We start from the raw sequence: 7774 nt of genomic DNA, 5'->3' as shown, positions 1-7774 counted from the left end.
AGGAGAAATCTACCAAAACAAAGGAAAATAAAATAAAATACTCAGAAGTCGATATCTATATATATATATATATATTAGGACATGGGGTACAAGTACGTCAGTAATGGGGTTAATATAACTACATGTATCTGTAACATGGGTAAAGAATTCTAAGTCAGCATGTAGGTTTTCATGTCTACAGCGATCTACACAAAGAGTTTCACATCAAAAATTACGTAAGGAAGTGTTGAAGGTCAACATACATACAATGTATTTATCAAAGTATTATCTAGAGAATGGTTCAAGGTCAACGTTGTGCTAGATTATTATTCAAAACAAATTAAGTTTGCTTTTTCTTTCATCTGCCATTTAGGCATGAAAGAAAACCATGGTTGAGTTTTCATTAGGCATGAAAGAAAACCATGGTTGAGTTTTCATTATAATGCCAAACAGCACATGGTAACTAGTACAGCATCAATTATCTGGTTATATGTGTAATTGACTAAACCAGTTAGATACCACAGTAAAAGTCTGAAACAAGCTATATAACACCAGGGTTACTGAGCAACTCTATACAGGGCAACCCTGAGGTAAAACATCAGGTAAAACATCAGGTAAAACAGAGAAACTGGCGGGGAAACAAAATGTCAAGGTGTGGACCTGGAGGTTACCTGTACCGTATGTAGTTAGATACCTATCAGACCTGTATCTATATCTTTACTGCTGACATCTGTGCAAAAAGTCTACAAACTGCCAAAATATCTGATAATTTCTCCAGTAAAACAGTCATGTATACCTCAAAGCTACTCCATATGCTTGATAACTGTGAATATTTTCATTTCTTTAGACAACAATGAAAGAAAATGATTATCTTTACCGTAACTTTTTGTAAAGAAAAAATTCAGGGATAATTAGTAGATAATCTTTTCGATAAGCCATTCATTTCATACACAAAAACATATATTTTACAATTAATTACATAATACTGTGTATTTAACACACAGGTTTTTACAGTAAAACAGATCAACGTTCCAAACTGAGTGACTCCGTAATGGTTCTGGATTGGGTTGATAACTGGGGACCAGCTAATGTTTGGAGGGATCTTGAGTTCAAACCCTGTTTTAAGATGAGAAATTTATCAAAATCAATTAGTTTTTCTTGAGTACTCAAGGAGTTATCATATTCCTTATTGACTTACAAGTGCCAATAGCGGCTGGAAATTGTGATTTAAAGGGGCAGCTAGTATGTATTGTAATCATGAATGAACGGAATGTAGTTTGGGAAAATAATGAGTACAAAATTATAAAGTAGTTTTTAAATTATGATTTATAAAGATATAATTGCAGAAATATAGTTATTCAGTTCTAACATCACATACAGCATGTGTTGGTGAAAATATCCAGTTTTTGTGATGTTTTCCAGTAATTTGAATATTTCCTGGCTAACAAACTCCAGACAAGTCATTTGCAGTAGTGATTGAATAATAATACTAGACCATTATCATCCCATTAACTGATATTTAAAACATTAAAATCATTTGCATGTCATTTCATATCTAATTGAAATATTGTTTTTAAAAAGGTCTGCTTAAAAACAAGACACAATTTTTTACCAAAACTGAATCTGTAGGATAAAATGAAGGTCAAAAAGATTCAAAACTCATTTGGAAGTGTAAGGTGGATTTAAAAGTGATTTGAACTTGTATCTAAATATCATTAAGATAGCAGTGTTGTGAATGACATTACAATTAAATGAATTACATTCCCCGTTACATATTCGTTAGAAATAAGGACTCCGCCTTAGCTTCTACTTTAGATAAGGTAATTTAAAAGGATGCAAAGTAACGTAATGGTGGTATTTCAGGACACAACTCGTTAAAACTTCAATGTAGGTTAAACCATGACATAATTAGTAGGAAGCTCCAGTAATAGATGTCATTTGTGTGACCTAAAAGTGTTTTGGCTTTAAATATTGGTTCAATTTCAAAATTAAGGTCCAGCTGACCTATAAAATACACTCCCCCTCCAGGTTAAATATATTGACATCAATCCTCTATGGAAAATAAGCATGGAAGATATAAAGCCATATATACTACATAGATAGTTTTCTAATCACAAAGTCATAATATAAATTTCTCCCACACTCGATAGGGTTATCCTGCGGTTGCTAGGGAAAAGATAACTCTGTCTTTTACCGGGGTAGGGAAAGGACAGCTCACACGTGCTAGACAATAACGTGACGTCATCATTACATGCAGTGTCTATTGTCGACCACGTCATTGATTTTGACGCATTGCGACATTCCTATGATGACGGCGTTTTAGAAATGTTTCTATATAACTGTACTTTCATCATGTTTCGTTTAAGTATGGGAGAAAAAGAATCAAATATGGGTCCGTCAGGTGGACACGCCTTGGGTTGACCAGTCAAAATCTTTCACTCGGGTTGAGATATCCCTGCATGTCCACCTGACAGACCCATGTAAGATTCTATTAGTCAACTTGTGCCTAAAATGGATGCATCTACCAGCACATCATTACTGAAGTTAACCATTTGAAAAAATTAAGCTTCGGACTGTAACCATGGTAAACAATGAAATTTATGTATTATAGCAGATAACATTACCGGACAACCACACTAACAGTGCAATTAGCAATATTTGTAGGTGCATATATATGTATACCCAAGGCATTATTTTCTTTATTACCTGTTCTGTAGTAACTAATATCAAATCATACATGCCACAGTTTTCAGGTAATCATGGAAACAAATAGATACCATAAAACAGTTAATGATGAGTAACCAAGGAGACTCTATGGTAACTCTATATAACTAATTATAATACAGCTATCATGTTTATTAGTGTGACCTCATAACTACATCCCAAGACCCCATTTCATCAACAAAATTAGACTATATAAAGATTACCTTCTAAACTTTTCTTTTAACAAAAAATAACAATCAAATACCTATATCTGTCTGCTCATTAGATTAGAAGTACATGTAATCTGGATCACATTAGGACACTTGAGTATACTTATATGCTACAATAACCACCTGTATATATATACTCCCCATATGTTAGCCTGTTGTTACACATACCTACTTAACAAACATGCTAATGATAGATATACACCAAACATAAATGTCTAACTGTTAAAGACACCTGCAGATACATGAATTACAGTCGGAACACAACATGCTCTAAAGAAAACGGAAAAAAAAACTTAACATTGTCGGTAGGTTTATACATGCACTTGTATCATTGGAAGCCATAAAAACAAAGATGCTCGCTGAATGTAAAATGTCTGTTTAGATTTTCCAACTAAAACATTCACACTCAAACAACCAGTATACTCCACATATTTCTAATAAACCAAGTCCATTCTTTGAATCCTTTGAAGTTGACTTCTTATAATGAAACCTGCCATTTCAATTCTGAAAGACATGTGTCTTATGTAATTTGTGGCCACAGTTGAAATCTGTGGTGTGATGTTCACCATCCAAAACTATTATGTGCAGCTGAGAAAACATGCAACCAGGATAATTTATCTTATAAAGGTTCAATCAATATTATATTACATGCATAGCTTTTAAGTATATAGATAGCCTTTGGTCTCTCTTTTATATGTTGTATCATGAACAAAGAAAGATATCTCTCATGCATGCATACTGAATATCTTAAAACGCTGCTGAAGTTTTAGGCCCAGTACATGTATACAATAAGGAACTCCAAGCATTGTTAAGTTTGTGGAAGGAAACTTAAGATAACCGGTTACAATGGAACCCCTGTTTGGATGAGACAATACAACACCTGTGACACCAACTTGATAACATTTTACCTATTTTTTATGACACCAAACCACTTCATACATACCCGATAGTCAGTTGTATAATAAATGTTTGTATTTAATGGGTGATGTGGAAATTCCACTGGAGTAGCCCTTTACAAAATTAAATCTAGACTAATACTGAGTCAATCCAATCCAAGGGTAGATGACCCAACATTTAAATTGCTACTCACTTACCAATAAAATAAACACTAACAATGACTTAAAATGGACCCAATCCCAAAGAGGGGAGATAATCCACATCTGTCACTGTCCAATCTCAGTGAGGAGAGCTAATCTATTTCTATCACTGTGTCTAATCCCTGGAAGTGGAGATAATCCAACTCTAATAATGGAGGGGAAATAACTCACTTCAGGGACTGGGCCTAAAGTCAAGGAGAGGAGATAATCCATTCTACCACTGGGTCCAATTTCAGGAAGGGGACATAATCCATTGGCATTAAGCCCAATCTAAAGAAGGGGAGTTATCCACCTCTGTTACTGGGTGCACTCTCACAGAGGGGAGAAAATCCATCTGCCACTTAAGGTCTAATCGTAGGGAGGGGAGACAATCTGCCTCTGTCACTTATCCAATCTCAGGGAGGGGAGATAAACAACCTCTGTTACTGGGTCCAATTTCAGGGAGGTGACAGAATCCAATCTCAGGGAGGGAAGATAATCCACCTCTTTTTCTGGGCCTAATTTCAGGTAGGGGAGATTATCCATCTCTGTTAATGGGTCCAATCTCAGGGAGGGGACATAATCCACCTATGTTATTGGGTCCAACCTCAGGGAGGGGAGATAATCCATTTCTATACTGGGTCTCAGGGAGGGGGGGATTAACTACCACTGTTTCTGGGTACAATCTCAGGGAGGGAGAATAAACTACCACTATTATTGGGTCAAATCGTAGGGAGGGGGGATAAACTACCACTGTTACTGGGTACAATCTAAGGAAGGGGGATAAAACTACCACTGTTACTGGGTCCAATCTCAGGGAGGGGGGATAAACTACCACTGTTACTAGGTACAATCTAAGGAAGTGGGGGATAAAACTACCACTGTTACTAGGTACAATCTCAGGGAGGGGGGATAAACTACCACTGTTACTGGGTACAATCTAAGGGAGGGGGGATAAACTACCACTGTTACTCGGTACAATCTCAGGGAGGGGGGATAAACTACCACTGTTACTGGGTACAATCTAAGGAAGGGGGATAAACTACCACTGTTACTAGGTACAATCTAAGGGAGGGGGGATAAACTACCACTGTTACTGGGTACAATCTCAGGAAGGGGGGATAAACTACCACTGTTACTGGGTACAATCTCAGGGAGGGGGGATAAACTACCACTGTTACTGGGTACAATCTCAGGAAGGGGGGATAAACTACCACTGTTACTTGGTACAATCTCAGGAAGGGGGGATAAACTACCACTGTTACTGGGTACAATCTCAGGAAGGGGGGATAAACTACCACTGTTACTGGGTACAATCTAAGGGAGGGGGGGATAAACTACCGTTGTTTCTGGGTCAAATCTCAGGGAGGGGGGATAAACTACCACTGTTACTGGGTACAATCTAGGGGGGGGATAAACTACCACTGTTACTGGGTCAAATCTTAGGGAGGGGGGATAAACTACCACTGTTACTGGGTACAATCTAAGGGAGGGGGGATAAACTACCACTGTTACTGGGTACAATCTCAGGGAGGGGGGATAAACTACCACTGTTACTGGGTACAATCTAAGGGAGGGGGATAAACTACCATGTTTCTGGGTCAAATCTCAGGGAGGGGGGATAAACTACCACTGTTACTGGGTACAATCTAAGGGAGGGGGGATAAACTACCACTGTTTCTGGGTCAATCTCAGCGAGGGGGGATAAACTACCACTGTTACTGGGTACAATCTAAGGGAGGGGGGATAAACTACCACTGTTACTGGGTACAATCTAAGGGAGGGGGGATAAACTACCACTGTTACTTGGTACAATCTCAGGGAGGGGGGATAAACTACCACTGTTACTGGGTACAATCTAAGGGAGGGGGGGATAAACTACCACTGTTTCTGGGTCAAATCTCAGGGAGGGGGGATAAACTACCACTGTTACTGGGTACAATCTAAGGAAGGGGGGATAAACTACCACTGTTACTGGGTACAATCTCAGGGAGGGGGGATAAACTACCACTGTTACTGGGTACAATCTCAGGAGGGGGGGATAAACTACCACTGTTACTGGGTCCAATCTCAGGGAGGGGGGATAAACTACCACTGTTACTGGGTACAATCTAAGGGAGGGGGGGATAAACTACCACTGTTACTGGGTACAATCTAAGGGAGGGGGGATAAACTACCACTGTTACTGGGTACAATCTAAGGGAGGGGGGATAAACTACCACTGTTACTGGGTACAATCTCAGGGAGGGGGGATAAACTACCACTGTTACTGGGTACAATCTAAGGGAGGGGGGATAAACTACCACTGTAACTAGGTACAATCTCAGGGAGGGGGGATAAACTACCACTGTTACTGGGTACAATCTAAGGAAGGGGGGATAAACTACCACTGTTACTGGGTACAATCTAAGGGAGGGGGGATAAACTACCACTGTTACTGGGTACAATCTAAGGGAGGGGGGATAAACTACCACTGTTACTGGGTACAATCTAAGGAAGGGGGGATAAACTACCACTGTTACTGGGTACAATCTCAGGGAGGGGGGATAAAACTACCACTGTTACTGGGTACAATCTAAGGGAGGGGGGGATAAACTACCACTGTTTCTGGGTACAAATCTCAGGGAGGGGGGATAAACTACCACTGTTACTGGGTACAATCTCAGGAGGGGGGGGAAAACTACCACTGTTACTTGGTACAATCTAAGGGAGGGGGGATAAACTACCACTGTTACTGGGTACAATCTAAGGGAGGGGGGATAAACTACCACTGTTTCTAGGTCAAATCTCAGGGGGGGGGGATAAACTACCACTGTTACTGGGTACAATCTAAGGGAGGGGGGATAAACTACCACTGTTACTGGGTACAATCTAAGGGAGGGGGGATAAACTACCACTGTTACTAGGTACAATCTAAGGGAGGGGGGATAAACTACCACTGTTTCTAGGTACAAATCTCAGGGAGGGGGGATAAACTACCACTGTTACTGGGTACAATCTAAGGAGGGGGGATAAACTACCACTGTTACTGGGTACAATCTAAGGGAGGGGGGATAAACTACCACTGTTACTAGGTACAATCTAAGGGAGGGGGGATAAACTACCACTGTTACTGGGTCAATCTCAGGGAGGGGGGGATAAACTACCACTGTTACTGGGTACAATCTAAGGGAGGGGGGATAAACTACCACTGTTACTAGGTACAATCTAAGGGAGGGGGGATAAACTACCACTGTTACTGGGTACAATCTAAGGAAGGGGGGATAAACTACCACTGTACTGGGTCAAATCTCAGGGAGGGGGGATAAACTACCACTGTTACTGGGTACAATCTAAGGGAGGGGGGATAAACTACCACTGTTACTGGTACAATCTAAGGAAGGGGGGATAAACTACCACTGTTTCTGGGTACAATCTCAGGGAGGGGGGGATAAACTACCACTGTTACTGGGTACAATCTCAGGAAGGGGGGATAAACTACCACTGTTACTGGGTACAATCTAAGGAAGGGGGGATAAACTACCACTGTTACTGGGTACAATCTAAGGGAGGGGGGATAAACTACCACTGTTACTGGGTACAATCTAAGGAAGGGGGGATAAACTACCACTGTTACTGGGTCAAATCTCAGGGAGGGGGGATAAACTACCACTGTTACTGGGTACAATCTAAGGAAGGGGGGATAAACTACCACTGTTACTTGGTACAATCTAAGGAAGGGGGATAAACTACCACTGTTACTTGGTACAATCTAAGGAAGGGGGGATAAACTACCACTGTTACTGG

Source organism: Argopecten irradians, chromosome 1 (genome assembly GCF_041381155.1).
Source record: "Argopecten irradians isolate NY chromosome 1, Ai_NY, whole genome shotgun sequence".
Taxonomy (NCBI): Eukaryota; Metazoa; Mollusca; class Bivalvia; order Pectinida; family Pectinidae; genus Argopecten; species Argopecten irradians.
The sequence above is the reverse complement of the archived record's forward strand: the minus strand, read 5'-3'. Positions refer to the sequence as shown.